Source organism: Pongo abelii, chromosome 11, assembly GCF_028885655.2.
Source record: "Pongo abelii isolate AG06213 chromosome 11, NHGRI_mPonAbe1-v2.0_pri, whole genome shotgun sequence".
Lineage (NCBI taxonomy): Eukaryota > Metazoa > Chordata > Mammalia > Primates > Hominidae > Pongo > Pongo abelii.
The window spans coordinates 51,763,228-51,780,271 of NC_071996.2; the positions used below are offsets into that span (position 1 = coordinate 51,763,228).

General features: G+C 41.1%; 1 protein-coding gene across 3 annotated transcripts in view; it reads left to right on the forward strand.

The window, feature by feature from the left end:
• Positions 1–17,044, forward strand: part of LYPD6 (LY6/PLAUR domain containing 6) — a 141,948-nt gene that overhangs the window by 46,849 nt on the left and 78,055 nt on the right. The window contains exon 2 of one of the 3 annotated variants that reach the window (XM_054548637.2): positions 13,648–13,674. The gene's annotated coding sequence lies outside the window, so the exon portion shown is untranslated. 3 annotated transcript variants of the gene reach the window in all.

Here is a 17,044-nt window from a genome sequence, read left to right on the forward strand (position 1 = left end):
ACACACACACACACACACACACACACACACACACACACACACACACACACACACACACACACACACACACACACACACACACACACGTTCAGCAAGTCCCAGGTTGAAGTGGGCACTGCGCACAGGAGCTGCTTTATCAGACTTAAAGGGATGCTGCGAGAGGCAAGAGCATTTCTCCCAGATGTAGGCTCTAACCTTGAAGAAACAGTGGCTCTCACAGGCCCAGTAATAATGTGAGCATAAAAAAGCAAAGTGGCTGGGCGTGGTGGCTCATACCTGTAATCCCAGCATTTGGGAGGCCAAGGTGGGTGAATCACCTGAGGTCAGGAGTTCGAGACCAGCCTGGGCAACATGGTGAAACACCGTCTCTACTACAAATAGAAAAGTTGGCTGGGTGTGGTGGCAGACGCCTGTAGTTCCAGCTACTTGGGAGGCTGAGACAGGAGAATTGCTTGAATCTGGGAGGCGGAGGTTGCAGTGAGCTGAGGTCACACCACTGCACTCCAGCCTGGACGACAGAGCGAGACTTTGTCCCCACCCCCCAACCCCCCAAAAAAAGCAAGGGAAACTGTTAGGGCGCCTCTCATCCTTCCAGTGTCTGTATCTGTGTTTGCTGGCTTTATCATTACTCTTGCCCTGGAGCCTCCTGCAGGCCTCATGTGTATTCATCGCAAATATACCATCTCCAATGTGCCAGGCATGAGGTCAGGCCCTGGGGATCCAGTAATGAGACATAGTTCCTATCTATATATTGTCTGTTCCTTTTTCTATGTACCCCCTAAAGCTGGAGATGCCGTTTTACCTATTCTTGGAAAGACTTTCCTAGCTATGTGTAACTCATAGTAATAATCAAGGGAGTATCTATGATTAATAATATATATATTTTGAGACAGGGTTTCACTCTGTCACCCAGGCTGGAATGTAGTAGCACGATCACAGCTCCTTGCAGCCTCAGCCTTCCCTGGCTTAGGTGATCCTCCCACCTCAGCCTCCTGAATAGCTAGGATTACAGGTGCCTGCCACCACGCCCAGCTAATTTTTGTATTTTTTATAGAGACAGAGTTTCGCCATGTTGCCCAGGCTGGTCTCGAACTCCTTGGCTCAAGCTGTCCACCTGCCCTGGCCTCCCAAAGTGCTAGGATTACAGGCATGAGACATTGTGCTTGGCCCGATTAAACTTTTTAAGAGGACTTGTCCCATTATTTCATGTTAATTCTCCTGTTTTTAAGTAGTCAGTTTAGCAGCAATATTTTAACTTATTCTAATACTCATTAATTTATTAACAAATATTTTTGGATGTCTCTTATCTGTAAGGTGCTATGTGGTTCATGTTTTTGATGAGTGGTTATTTTCGTTTGTACAGATCGTTTAAATGAGAGTTTGCAGAAGATGAAAGGGGAGTCTTGCATTCAGCAATTGGCCCTGTACTTAATGAGCCAGCCACCTTGTGTCTTCCCTTCCTATGACATAGCCCTTCAGCTCACCCTACAATTGACACATGAAAACTTCTCTCATGAAACCCACAGGATCAGTATCTCTCAAATACTCTTTTCCTCCACTTCTGGGGCATGATCTTGCAATGTACTCCTTACTGCCCCATCCTGGAAACTTGTGCCTATATCCTTGTTTTCTATACAGTGTTTAGCCAAGGTCCTTGACCAGAATATAGATCACAAACAGTACTGGTTGTCAAATGTCAAAGTAACTGACATTTGACAGAGAGATTGTATTTGAGGATGCCAAGAATTAGCGAACATTTTTTTCTGATCATCTCAGGCTATTTGAAGAAGTTATGAATTCACCAAATTGACTGAAACCTGCCCTCTGAATAATTCTTCAGCACTATATAAACCAAAGTTTGTGTTGGTTCAAGCAGGCAGGAGGGCTGTGCATCTGTGGTATGGGAGCCCCCTCAACTAGAGGCTAGGAAAAAACAGCATTTATGCTGCAGCTGGTTTTGGTATCAGATGAGCAGCTTTAAATTGGGAGTCAGGAGAACTGGAAGACTTGAGTCCAAGAGGAAGGTAGTTGAAGCAGAGATGGCTCAGAAACCACTAGGACCTGTGCGTCAACACCTGCCTCAGGTCTTTATGGACATAACTGCTAAGCCTTTGGAAGCCTGAGGTTTACAAACCACTTACCTTAAATGTTTAACGCTTAAATTTTAAGAAAAAAATTTTAAAAGTTTACCAAAGGATGCTCAATTCCTGGAATAGAATAGACCTTCATTTTATAATTGACATTTGGAAAAAATTCTGGGTTAGTTCCTATTAGATTCAATGAAAATCAGCAGTGGAAGAATTTATTCTCACGATTGTGATTGAACTTATCTTGGGTGGGTGCTTCAGTTCTGTGTCTTTGTGTCAGGAAAGGCTGTGGGCTGGAAAGAGCCCTGAGCTCAGCTGTGTCTCATGTCAGCCATGCTCCTTCAGAACCACAGAATAAGGCAAGGACTAGACATCTGAAATCATTCACAGCTAATAGCTGTAATTCCATCATTTAGTTCATTAATTCAACAAATGTTTATCAAGCATCACCTACTAAGTGCCAGGCATCTTCCTAAGTGCTAGTTTACAGCAGTGAACAAACAGAATCCCTACCCTTGAGAAGCTTCAATCTGCAGCATGGGTGAAACTGACAGTGAGCAAGATAAATCAGTAAACAACAGTAGATATCAGAAGGTGAGAAGGAAGTACTGTAGAGAACTCCCTCGAAACAGAGCAGAGGAATGGGAAGGATTTGCAGTTTTCAATAAGGAAGGCTTCCCTGAGAAGGTGACCTTGAATAAAAACTAGATGGAGGTAAGGAGGCAAATGCCACAGGTCTCTGGGGAATCTTCCTGACAGAGGAAAGAGCACATGCAGATGCCCTGAGGCAGGAGCTAGTTGGCAAGTGTGAGAAGTAGCAAGCAGTGGAATGATCCTGAATAGGAGATAAGGTCAGAAATGGGGAGCGGGGGCAGCTCTTGATTATATAGTGTCTTGAAGGACTTTGTTATACCTCTGGATTTTACTGAGTGAGGAAGAAAGCCACAGGGGTGTTCTAAGCAGAGCAAAGATATAACATAACTTATCTTTTAAAAGAATCACTCTACATGACATGCTAAGAAGAGGCTATAGAGGCGAAGCAGGGAGCCCAGGTGGGAGGCTAATGCAATATTCCAGACAAGAATTGATGGAGGTGGTAAAGGGGCGATCCATTTGAAAGATTTGCATACGGTAAGTTGTGAGTGTGGGACAAAGTGTAGAGTCAAGGATAGTCCAAGCATTTTGGCCTGAACAGCTAGAAATATGGGAGTGGCCATTAACTCAGGCAGGGTACTCTGTGAGCATAGCAGATGTTTGGAGACTGACCAGTTATTCTGTTTTGGACATTGCAAGTTTTATAAGGGCATGAGACCTCCAGGAGGAAACATTGGGTAGACAGTTGGATACAGAAGTATGCAACTCAATGAAGACATCCGGGATAAAAATATATAGTTGAGAGACATGAGCATACGGATGGTATTTAAAGCCATCAGCCTGGATGAGCACACCGAGGTATGAGTGAGAAAGAAGGTATTGAATGAAGGGTTTAAGGACTGACCTTTGGGGTACTCAATTTTGAGTCTGGGACACAGGGAAATAGCAAAGGAAGGTGAGAAAAAGCAACCATTAAAAAAGAAGGAAAGCCAGCCCAGAGAAGAGTCCCAGAAGCCAACTGAAGAAGAGGATATGAAGAAGATGTGATCTCCTGTGTCAAATGCTGTAAATAAGATGACAACTGAGAACTGAGCAGTATGTTGAGCACCATGGACATCATCAGTGGCCTTGAGAATTGTTTGGGTGGTGTGGTGGGGCAGATGCTTTTTGGAGGGAGTTGACAACAAAATGGAAGAAGAGGAACTGGAGACAAGTGTAAAGACTCTTGAAGAGTTTTGCTGCAAAAGGAAGAGAAGAATAGTCTGGTACCTTATAGGGGAACTTCAGTCAGGGGGATTCTGTTTTGTTGTTTGGTTTGGTTTGGTTTTTGCCTTTAGAGGGGCGAAACAACAGTATGAAGGTTTATTGCTGGTACTGAAGTAGTAGAGAGCAAAAAGTTAATGATACTGAGGGGAGAATTGCTATTGGGTTGCTGAGTAGGGAGGAAGAGATGGGGTCTGTTGATGAGGTGGCCCTGTTTTAGGAATATAGTTCATCCTCTGTAACAGGAGGTAGGCAGAGTGTATGGGCAAGATTCTCACAGGTAGATAGAGGTGGTGGTGAGACCATGTGCAAGTTCTTTTCTGATTTCTTTAGATTTTTTAGTGAAGTCAGAAAACAGGTCACCAACAAAGAGTGATGCTTGGGTAGAAAATGATAGTAATTTGAAGATACAGAAGGAAGATAGAACATTGTCATCAAAGAGAGTGAGAGCACAAGTGGACTAATGTCTAATACTGCAGACTAAATTTTAATGGTAACGGTAGATTTTTATTAACCTACATTTATCAGTGCTTTTCCATTTACCAAGTGCTTTCTCATATGTTCGTTGCCCCAACAACCCTGTGAAGTTGGCAGAGAGTTGGGTGTTCTAAAATCACACAGCTTGAAGTCAAAGTGTGGATCTCAAATCCAGGTCATCTGAATTGCAGTATAGAATTCTTTCCTTCTGTTAATATTCTCTTTTTAAATGACTGTTAATTCGTGATGATTTCCAGGTCTGAATGTACTCATAGGATCTCTTTTTTCCACTTATGTGTTTTATTGCTCTGAATAGTCCTAGAGAGAAAAGATCAGATTAAGTATTTTTTGTTCATTACTATTAAATGTTGAGTTTCACCATTTTTCAGTTATAGTCCAGTGTATAGCAAGTTTTAATGGGGAGAAAGTCCTTGCAGAGCTTAAAAATGAAACCTTCTTAATAGGAAAAACATAACCTTGTTAATGGAAGTTTTGGTTGCTTTCCAGCCCAAAAATACATTTTTAGAAATATATTAATTAACACTAGAAGTTATAATTTCCTTAAGTGAAAAGTATTATCATAAGTAAGGCTGAGGTATATGGAATTGCTCTTCTTACCTTGCAGTCACATCTCATACAATGCTAATTGTGCCATACGCATAAGTAATATTGGGTTAAAATATCTCTCATGTTCCCTTAGAGATGATTAGAATTTTTAGGTGGAATTATTTTCCTATTGTATTAGAAGTCATTTAATCAATTTCAATTCATACATCTTCTCAAAATGCCTACTCTTAAAATGAACTCTTTGACATACTCTGCCATCTGAATATTTGCTCATTTCTTTCCACCTTTTTTCAGACTTGATTCTGTGGCCCTATATCATGTTTGTAACCTCATGTTGACATCAGTCAGCATTTCAGTTCAGTATTACTCTCCATACCATAAATACTGGAGTTTCTAAATCTCTCATCAGCTTGATTCAAATCTTACATAAGATTTAGTTAGTGTTAGAACAATTCAGCTGTGCACAAATTCTGGTCAAACAAAAACTGTAAGAATTGAGATCATTTTAGAACATCTGTAGAAAAGTAGTAGATTTGATAGCCTGTTTGCTATCAAATTGATAGCCTATTATAATTCTGTTAGCTCATTAATGTAACAAAAATTAATGAAAATATTGTGGACTCTTTTCTAGAGTTCTTTAAGATAGATTAAGTTTTCTTATAGTACTTCACATATGGTTTTGCCTGGATAAAAGGCAATATATCTAGAATCTTTGATCTCTTATAATACTCTCCAAGGAAAATGGTCAGAATAAAAATTTCAAATGTCAATATCTGGTCTATAAAAAATTCTAATAAGTGCTTTTTAAATAAAACATTTCAATAGGGTATTTTTATTGTGGTGAAATATATATTGCATAAAATTTACAATTTTAACTAAAGTGTGTAATTCAGTGGCATTAATTAATTCAGTGTTTTGCAACTATCACCACTATTTCCAAATCCTTTTCATTACCTAAACTTAATAAGTGCTTTTGAAATTACAGAAAAATATTAAAACTTTTCTATGCCGGTTGACTAACCCTGAATAATGCCTTGAGTTTTAATAGGTCAGTAAAAATGTTTTGGGTCAAAAACTGAGTGTTCATTTTGTAATATTTTTGTTTCTTACTAGGATAAACTTAACCGCATCTTTTGGCTCATTGATTATTGTTAAAATTCAGTTTTTTTGGGGGGTAGGGCGATTGCTTTTGTGAGCCTTCTTTTAATCCTTTTTATCAGAGTATCACAAAATTAAACTCAACATCTGTTTAACATCAAAGAGATTTGATGATCATGTGCAGTCCAAAGATGAAAGTCAGTTCAGTTTAAAGAGACTCCAAAAACAGATGACTAAAGGAAACAGTACATGGAAATGGGAGTGAGAGAAACATTCATCTTTCTGAGTCATTATGGGTCAAAGCCTTCCATGTACTGTGTAAAAACCATAGAAAGAACCAGTTTGGTAGATTCCAATGAAGTGATCATACATTGAGCACATTTATAACTTTTCAATTTAAAGCATTGGTCCATTTGCTTTTGGATAATAGTGGGGATGATTTCCTAGTAACTGATGATATGTACTAGTAAGTAATAAAACTGAGTTTCCCTACATATGGGGTGTTTATTATAACCTACACCTCTTTCTTCACCTATAAAACACATATTTGTTCCTAAGGATCTAAATTAAATACTTTGTTTTGTGAAGTCTTCCTCAACTCCCATAGACAGTCAATCAATCTTCCTTTGGTGTAATAATATGCTACAAGAAATACATATTATAGCAAACATCACATTAAATTCCTGTTTTTTCTACACTGTAAGCTGCTCAAGGGTAGAGGCTATCTTTTATTCCTGCTTATATTCTCAGTATAGTTCATGTCCCATAGTAGAATCCCATTAAATATTTGTTGACTCACTATTTGAATGGATGAACTGATCAATGTAAGCATCCATACTGGAATCTTCATTTTTTAACAGCATCTCAATTATAAGATGTTCATATTTTATTTACTAAGGGAATTAGCAAAATATATATAGGGTTCAGTCGTATGCATTGAGGCAGCAGACATTTCCATTTATGACATAAGCTGAAGGCAGAGTATTCTTATCACAAACTCCTGGGCATTTGTCAGTGCCTGTAGAAAACTCAAATGACATCTGCAATCGAAATACCTGGATGTCTGTGTTTGTTGGTTGTGGGGTTTGAGAAGGCACTACAGGGGAATGTGTCTCCTCCAAGTTGCCTATGCTAGACTGCAAAATCTCCATCATCTGCTTTGTTCCTGGGCAAAGGCTCAGCACTGGCCCCAGTCATGGGCACTGGGGCCATTCCATTTGACATGGCGCCTACCACAGAGGTGTGCTTGTGTTGGCACTATAGCTGTTAACAGTACCACAGAGGTAATAGCACAGAGGGAATAGCCTGACCCAAGGTGTCACCATGCATCTCTGTGACTAGACAGTGGGACTTCCCTTACTCCTCTCCAGGCTCTGTTTATGGATGTAGACAGCATTTCTCTACCTTCAGTAGCTTTGTGGGACCATCCTTTCGTTTCCTCTCCTTTCATTTTATCTCTCTTCCCTTTGTTTCCCTTCTGATTCCTCCTTTGCCCTGAAGGAAAGTTATGAAGCTCTAGGTGGCAGAGTGGAAATGGGTAAAGATGGGGTGTTCATTAGCGCCTGATGTATTCACTGTGTGTAAACCCAGCCTACCCATCTCAGAGACCACCTTTGCCTGAGATCCTCTATTTAACATGTGGCATTCAGAGCAGAAGCGTCTGAAAGGCACATTTCTTCCACTAAACCTCCAAGAGGACAAACCCAGCAAGGACATAGTGGATTTATCTGAGTTTAATGGTATTAGCCTGAGACCAGCCATGATGTGCCAAAGACATTGGCAATTTGGAAAACTACCAACAGAGTCCTAATGTCAGTCATGTCTGCATAGGGCTACCTTGGTGACTTTTTTGCTAAAATTCAGGGACTTAGCTGGTCTCCTCAGCCAGGCAGTTGGAGTGATTTATTTTCTGGGACTGAAATGACCAGTGGATTCAGTGAAAGCAATTAGACTGACTTTGTATAGATACTGGAATTTTCCTTTCCCATGATTAACAAACAGAGTAGTTAAGCCTTGTTTGTTTGTGCTCATTCTGGAACAGAACAGCTATGGCAAAGGGGGAGGGGAAAGGGGTTGACTTTTCTCGGGCACTGGAAATCAAAATGCACATTTGTCTTTGTGTATACAGAAAGAGAGGGAAAAAGAGAACAAGAGCGGCAGAGAAGGAGAGAGGCAGAGAAGAAGTGAGGCAGAGAACAGAAATTACCTGCTTTAGAGAGTGGAGTGGGGTTGGGACTCCCTTTCCAGGGGTTAGAAGATTAAGGCAGCACTTAGGTCTGGAACACTGCTACTGTTCCCCACGTATGGTTAAATAGATACATCTTGGCAAAAGATTCAGAATTTCCCCCCAGACCTGTAATTAACCATTACAATTGCCTATGTTTTCCAAAATGAAAATTTCCTTAAAACTTAATCCACATATTTTAACCTTTTAAATCTTTTGTAAAGAGATAAATAGCATGTGGGGGAAGTTACCCCTTCTTGAAGAATGACGATTAACCTGAACTCAGCTATAATTATAAGGAAAGAAGAATCTTTAGAAAAGCAATGGCAGGGTACTAGGTTTTATATCCTGTTATACCTAGATTTAGAGTATTTTGGTTTCCATTACAGCTGCCTGAGCATTTCTTCCTCTGTGTAAGATGATTTTTAGATTTCTCATTCACCACATACTTTAAATTTTAATAACATTATGGACATGGAGGGTTCTGATTTTCTGCTTCTTACCAGTCTCATCCTCTTACCTCAGCTGCTAGAAACTGTTCTTTCCACAGTAAGCCTGTTTGCATCCTAAAGCCTTCAGCAGTGAGGGTGGAAATGCGTTCTTGAATATCAGGCTCAGCGTGGGGACGTGTGACCTGCTTTCCAGATGGAAACCATGAGAGCCGTGCATGTAGACATATTCCCAATTGCTGAAAACAAGGAGGTGGTGAGCACAGGATGGTGCTGGTGGCGAAGAACCATGTCTTCTCATTTAACAAAGATGGACTATTCAGAAAATAGACATTTTAGAACAAATCTGAATGCTAATAGAATTTCTGAAAAGGGAGAGAATGGATATAAAGTATACTGTAATCAACACTGGGAAGTTCTGGTAGACCAAAATGAACGTACAGTTTCTGTGTGGCAGCCTGCAGCCAAGCCAGATGGCTGACAGTGGGCCTTACCTTCACTACATCTTGAGTATAGACAATGAAAAAAATTGAGAACATGGAAAGAGTTTTATCAAGACTTGAAAGATATTTAAATCACCCTTGCATGTAGTGCACAATCATGGCTCACACAGCAGCTATCTTGCTTCCCGGTTATGAAAACAGAGCACTCTGTCCCCACCCCCAACATGACCCGCAGGAATCTGTGTCTCCTGGAAAGGCTGGGGACTGCAGTGGCCATTGAGACCAAGTCGAAAAAAAATCTCAGTGCACCCAGCAGGCCACTTCTCTCTAGCAATATGAAAGTGTGCTGTTTAGGAAAGCCAGCCTCTTCCTTAGTTTGAGATCCTCTATTTTTTTAATAATATTAACTCTCATTTCAATGTGAACATCTGAACAAAAAGTTTTTTCCAAATGAATAGAGCCAAGGGGAGATATTGTATTGAGTGTGGATAGCAGAATGAGAAAGAAAATGTTTTAAGTACTTCTAGTTCCATTTAGTCTTCTTGATACTTTTCTCTTAGGCCAAACCACTTTGAGTAATAGAGGTCCTTGGCTAACTTCCAGGTGGAAAGAAGCAAACTGGCATTCAGTTCCATTCTCTTTCTCATCTTGCCCTTTTTTGAGGTAGCACTGACTGGTATGTTAATTTCACTGGTTCATTTTTCATTTAATAAATGTGTACCTAAGATTTACTTCATGGGAAGCGCTGTGTTAGATGCTAGTGATGCAAAGATTAAAAAGACAGGTTGCAGCCTGGAGTGACTCCTTTGGGTGGAATTAAGGAAGCATCAAAGAATTTAGCAACTCAGCGGGAAAGGATTGGGGTGGAGTTCTAGAGGGGGAATCTGCTTGAGCTGAGATAGGGTAGACAGTGAGCACGAGGGGCTCCCAGCAAGGGGAATAGGTCAGACAAATGTGGGTGAGTGAGGGAATATAGAGGGAGCCATGAGGTAAATGATGAAATAAATGGAGAAAATGGGAACCTGTAGTTTTATCAAGAGTTGGAGCATCTTCTCAATTGTCTTTGCATGTAGTGCACAAAACCAAGCCTCATCCATCAGTCACTCTTGGCCTGTGGAAGGTGGAGTCTACATGAAATATGACCTTGGTGTTATACTAAGCAGTTTTGACTTCTTCTAAGTATTTGGTAGGGAACACTGAAGGACTTGCAACTGGGACTTACATGTCCATATTTTCATTTTGGAAAATGTGTTGTGACCCTCAGTTCTAAATGACCGAGCCTTACTTAAATCACCTTATGCCTAAAGGAAATTTTGAGTAAAGTTGAAATATTCTGTGTCTTCTAAATAGTAACCTAAATTTCATTTAGATAATTAAATATGTATAACTACCTTTCTCTCCCTCTCTCTCTCTCTTTTTTTTTTTTGGTCTAAGTTGGTCTACAGTGTCTGAAAGAGTTGAGTGGATTTCTTTAGAAGCAGAGGAAGTGTACTTTGATACTGTCAGTGTGCCATGGATATACAAGGGCACAGGGTTAACCTGGGATGATTCATTCACATGAATTCAGAAACATTGCTATTAAATGAAAAAAAATGTATATATTATGGAGTAGAATGCAATTGGCATGTTTTAAAAACAAACATGAGGCATGAAGGAAGTTTCTACTTTGGGCTGAATCTCAAGCCCTCTTGGGTGGGTGCCTGCTCTGCTCTGCAGTGGGGTTGTCAAGAAGACTGAGAAGCACTGGGCTCTGTTGTTGAGCAAAGCCAAGCACAAGAAGGTCCTTATGCAGAGATGGTGTGTCAGGAGAACATGTCTGGGTGTTAGTTAATGCTCCTGGAACTCTCACAACTCCGCTAGGGGGATGAGGAGCTGGGAAGGTAGGGGGTGTGGTGGGAGGGAGAGTCATGTAATTCTTGTTTCAAGGCCTGGCTTCTTTTTTACAAGATGATTAGCTACATTTAAAAACCTGTTCTTTACACATTCTTAATTTTGCTGGAGTTGGAATATGTTTTCCTCTTCTCTGTGTTGGTATTTTATGAGCAGATCAACTCAATCTGTTTTCAATAACATTCAAGTTAATAGTACTATGACTTAGATTAAAAGAAAGATTAAAAGTTATCAACAGCTTGATATACTTAACCCTTCCTAATGCTGGGCACATTAGCTTTCCTTTCCTGGATGGACTGAGAAAATTCTGGAAAGTAGTTGCCCAACAAAATAGGTTAGCACTGTACTGCACACTTTGTTCAGCTTTACTGTGGGCATTGTCAGATCAGGTTACAGCATAGGATTTAAAGGTCAATTATGCCATGACTTTAGGGGAAAGAGAGAGTGGCTAGAAGGTTAAAAAAAAACCCTAAGTTTTGGCTTTTAAAGACTTACGAAATTGTATTCCCTTTGTGACATTTGATGAATCACTTTTCTTAATTTCCATTCTGATAACAATCTCCCTAACCTTTTCCTAGGAAGCTCTTTAATGGCAAAAATACTGTCCTGTAGATGCCCGAGAGAGTTGGGGCCAGTTATACAGGGTGGGGGAGAGTTTGGGGAGCTACTCCTGTCTCTCCGAGTTGATTTGATACTGCTTCCTTGAATTTACTGAAATCAGGACACCTGAAGAGATTAAAATTTTGTGGCATAAAAACAGTCACAGCTAGGCATGGAACTGGCTTCAGGGAGAATGACCAAGTTAGGCATTTAGAAGATGAGAACCACATTACAGATATATGAAAATCAGAGAAGCCAAAATGACCCCATGCATTAATGAATGGCCTGAGGGAACATCTGTGGTTGTCTGCGTCTTAGCTTACAAACTGAATCCAGGGACGTTTTCATCACAATGCCTGCATTTGAATAGCATGGAAGGTCACCAGGATTAAGAGTTCTGACCTGTCCGTGCAATGGGGTTTAGGTTTGTTATCTTTATTTTTGGTCTGTAAGCTCTTTTGTTCAAGGCAAAGTTGATCTCTCCCTGAGCCAGGCCTTGAGTGGAGGTGGACTGGCTTCATGTTTCTAATTAGTCAGACACTCCCCCTGCTCCTGACTACTGATGGATGTCCTGTTAGTTCAGGACCCCCAAGCCCTCTCTCTCTTTGAGCTGCAGTGCAGGGATCCACTTTAGTACTGAACTGTCATTTGTATGGTTAGCATGGTGGCCAGCTTTCTTGAGATTATGTTAGCAGACCCCCTCCCTATCCCTGGCTCTTGACCTTTTAGCATACAGCCTCTTGGCATTTTCCCAAATGGAATAATTTATGTGTAAGCACATTGAACAGCATTATATGCTGTTTGCTAATCAGATGTGGTTGACTATAATTATTTTGCATTCAGTTCCTTGTTGGTAGATATTCTGTACAGGTAGTTCATTCGTATTTTGGATCTTGATTAATTTTCACGGTACCATATATTGACCTTGAAAGAAGTCTTGGTCAGTTTTGAAAATCTTTAGCCATGCAATGGTTAGTCCTTCAGCCCCACCATTTAGTTTGGCTCTCTGGCCTCTTACCCGAAGCATCTTATTACTTCATCTCTACTTTGAATGATCTCTTGTCCATCCTTTAGGAAGGACAGTGGCCCTTGTCCCTCGGGGGAGACTCTCCTACATGCTGTAGCTGTGAAGCTAAATGCTCACTGGTTCTTACTGGTTTAGGGGATTTGGGGAGGCCTGGCTTGTCCTGGGTCCCTATCTTCCACTCATGCAGTACTTCCTGTGGTTCCATTTAATTGTACATTTGTATGTTGGTCATTTCAACCTTGCTTAGTGGCCCTCTGTCCTACTTAGAGACAGCTAACTTTTTTGGCTTTCTGGAAAATTCCTTGGGATTTGTTGCAGCATTACCCACTCCTCAGTCATGTAGGCCCTGTCTGTACTGCTTATCCTAGCTTCCATTTTAAATCTCAGTACCTCAATTCTTATGATAGCCAATTCTATCTTAGCATTATGACTTCTTGATGTCCAGCAGAAAATATTGCAATCCATTAACACACAGAATAGTGCAGACAGTTAATTGAATGGAAATATTACTAGATGTACTTTATAGATGATGAACAGATTATGACATCATGTAGCTATAATTGGGTTCTTCCTTGGAGAGATTCATCAATAATAAAAACAACTTTTATTTATTGAGAACATATGCTGGATTGCATAATGCTCTAAGTATTTCCCATAACACTTTCAACCTGTATGGTGAGCATTGGTATCCCCATTTTATAGAGGAAGGACATGAGATGCTTGCCTGAGGTGGAATCAGTGTTATTGTGCCAATATATCTGACTTCAAAGTCAGTTTTCCATTAGGCTATGTGGCTATATATTCACAAAGAAGAATCCTAGTGGTGATAATTAGTGACCTACTATTGGCAGGAGGAGACACTAGCGTTCTCTTGAATGTACACCATATTTGCTTATCAACTGATTGATCCTTTTTTGTTATCTGCCAGATGCTGACATGGTCTCGAGTTTTAAAGGTAAGTAAGACTTGGCTCTTACCTCAAACATTTCATAGTTGAGTGGGGGAACCACTTGTTTAATGTCACAGAATTTTTGATCTGGTGGAGAAAGGTCATGAAACTACTACCTTTGAGCTTTTTCTTATTCCAACTCCCTTTTTTCCCCCCCAAAATGAAGAAAACTTCTTGCCCTAAAGAAATGCACCTTAAGGGATGGCATAGACTGTTGTGGATCTTCATATGCTTGTGGGGTTTTTTTTCTTTCAACTTATTTTGTTACTGGAGCTGTGTGATCTTTGCTTTGAGGTCAAATTCCACAAAAGGAGCTAAGATTGTATAAGTATAATTATGTTTCACATCTATAGGGCCCCTCATGATCTATAAAATGCCTTCCATATACATTACTTGATTTGCTCCTAGAAGGGCAAATATTTGATCCCTGTTTCACAGTGGTACACTTAGGGGCCACTCAAGGGTATGTGATGAGCTGGACATGACCCTGAGTTCTCCCTGCCTGTGACATACCTCCCTTTCAATAAGAGGAAGAGGTGTTGCTGGCAGAAGCTTTCTGGAAGAATAGAAGGTATATTAGAAGGAAATGTGGCTATGTGCATCCCTATTGGTGGGGAAATAGAAACTAATTGATGTACCTCACCAGGACAAATGGTTTGGCCAACTGGGGCCCAGAAACAAAGCAGGGGGAAGCCATCGAAGTCGGTGCCTGAATCAGCTAGGGCTGCCATAACGAAATACCACAGACTGGGTGGCTCGTACAACAGTCATTTATTTTCCCATAATTCTGGAGGCCAGGAAGGCCAAGATCAAGGTGCCAGCCAGTTTGGGTCTTGGTGAGGGCCCACCTCCTGGCTTACAGACCTTTGCCTTCTAGTTGTGTCCTCCCATGGGGATGGGGTGGTTAGGGCAGACCAAGTTCCATGGTGCCCCTTCCTATAGGGCACTAATCTCACCATAAGAGTCCTACTCTCCTGAACTCATCTAACCCTAATCACCTCCCAAAGACCCATCTCCAAATATTGGAGGTTAGGGCTTCACCATGAATTTTGTGGGGATACCATTCAGTACATAGCATAATGGTGGAGAGGTTAAAACGTGGGGGAAGATCGCACTCCAGGATGGTCAGGGCAAGTGTGTGGGTGTTTAAGTGTGGGCATAAAAGGCATAATCAACAAGGTTATAGAAAACAATCTCTCAGTGGTCTGTTTGGACTGCAAGTAAGAGGAAAGTGGGACTTGTGAATGCTTGGCATAACTCAGCTCTTCTCTCAACTCTTGGAAACTCACATGGTAACCAGTCCCCCTGAGGACCAGGGAAGCTGTGATGGCATGGGAGAGAGTGTTGTCCCCATTGCCATAAGCAGAATGCAAACGTGTTATTTATTTATTTTTGAGGCTATACGAATATCTGTTCTTTTGAAATACATTAGGTTCAAATTTGACCCCCGGGAAAGTTTTCTGTCACTTGAGAGGATACTGCTTTATGTATGACCCCGCTAGAAAGACTAGTCCTTGGCTGGGCGTGGTGGCTCATGCCTGTAATCCCAGCACTTTGGGAGGCTGAGCGGCCAGATCACAAGGTCAGGAGTTCAAGACCAGCCTGACCAATATGGTGAAACTCCGTCCCTTCTAAAAATACAAAAAAATTTAGCTGGGCCTGGTGGTGAGTGCCTATAGTTGCAGCTACTTGGGAGGCTGGGGCAGGAGAACCACTTGAACCCGGGAAGCAGAGGATGCAGTGAGCCAAGATCGTGCCACTGCGCTCCAGCCTGGGCGACAGAGCGAGACTCCATCTCACAAAGGAAGACCAATCCTTGTGCTTTGGCCCAGGTACATGGTGAAGTGTATGGTCTTGTGTTCTTTTGACATACTCACCTGATTGAGCAGAATCTCACACAAGTCTTCCCTTGCTTTCGAAGTTACAATGACTCAGAGACAGCTATAAAAGCCTTTTTTTCATGGTAATTATAATCAGACATCTGAATACATTTATGCATCTATAGCTTCTCAGTTTTACACGTAAATAGATGCCATCAGAAGTATTTTGAGGGCTGATTTAGCTCGAAGAGGGTCCATTTAAAACCTATTCTTGTGTTCCCATCATTTTCGGCAGCCAGGCAACTGAGGTCAGTGTGCTCATAAACGACTTAGGGTGAGTGTGTGAATTAAAAGCTCTTCTATGTGTGATGGTAACAGGATATTTTCTGCTCACAATTACAGAAGCATACATTTTGAAAGTAAATAGCCTCATAGTTGTTCTTTCAGGTACTAAAGAGCCAATTTATCAAGAATTAAGGCCCACTGAGTTAGGGGGCATAAAAGCAGAGTGGACAGGGCAGCCTCACCAAGATGGAGCTTGAGCCAAGTGTGGTCCTCCTGGTCCCGTGAGGGCAGCCAGCAGGCTACTGACTGTGTGGTGCACTAAGGAGCCACCTTTTTGGACTGCATTACTTAAACATCAGAGGGTAAGTATTATGCACAAATCTGAGGAAGATTAAGGGATCTGGGTTGCTCTGTACCGTGAGAGAAGATGAGATTAGCTTTCCCCAGCTGGAGAGACTGGAGACATTTTAAAAAGCATTTTAACCAGAGGGTTTTCTAAGTTCTCCTGGAATCCATTACCATCTATTAGCTTTGAAACACTGACTGCCAAAAAGATAGGGCAGTGACAGGGCAATTTGCTCTCCTTTGTGGTGAGGTTTGAATCCCAAGGTGCCAGCTGAGACTGGAAGGACTCTCCAGACCTGCCGATAGAGGTAGGGAGATATTACACAAAGCCTGCTTACAAATCGGGCAGCTCGACAGTCTCAAATATAAAATGCAGTCATTAGCTTACACTGTCACATTTCTAGCTGAATGACAAGAGGACTTAAGACCTTCTGTTTGGAAAGTCAGAAACTAATGTTTTTGCTTCAACTCTTAACTCGCAATGTGTCATCTCCTGTTGCTGCACAGTCCTGTGGAGAAAATCAGTCCATATTCTTGTTTTCCTCTGGATGGAGGTGATTTTAGAGCCATTAGTGCTTCTAGAAGCTTCCCTCCCCTCTGGGTCCCTGAGGGGATTCTTTTGGTACAAGTAGACAGAGTTGTCAACAGGTGATCACGGACCTCTGAAAATAGTAGTAAAAATAGCAATCATTATTCTATGTGTCAGGCACTGTGCCATGGGCTTTTACTCTCCACCGTATTTAACTCCTCAAAATATAGTAGGAAAGCCCACCAACTTGGCATCCATTTTGGATATATTTTAAAACTAAATTTACACCCATACATTTATATTTTATAATTTTAGTATTTTCGATAATAAAATGTTTTTTTTGATCACATAAAGTAAAAACTATTTGACATTTCATCTGTCTGTAATGACCACAAAT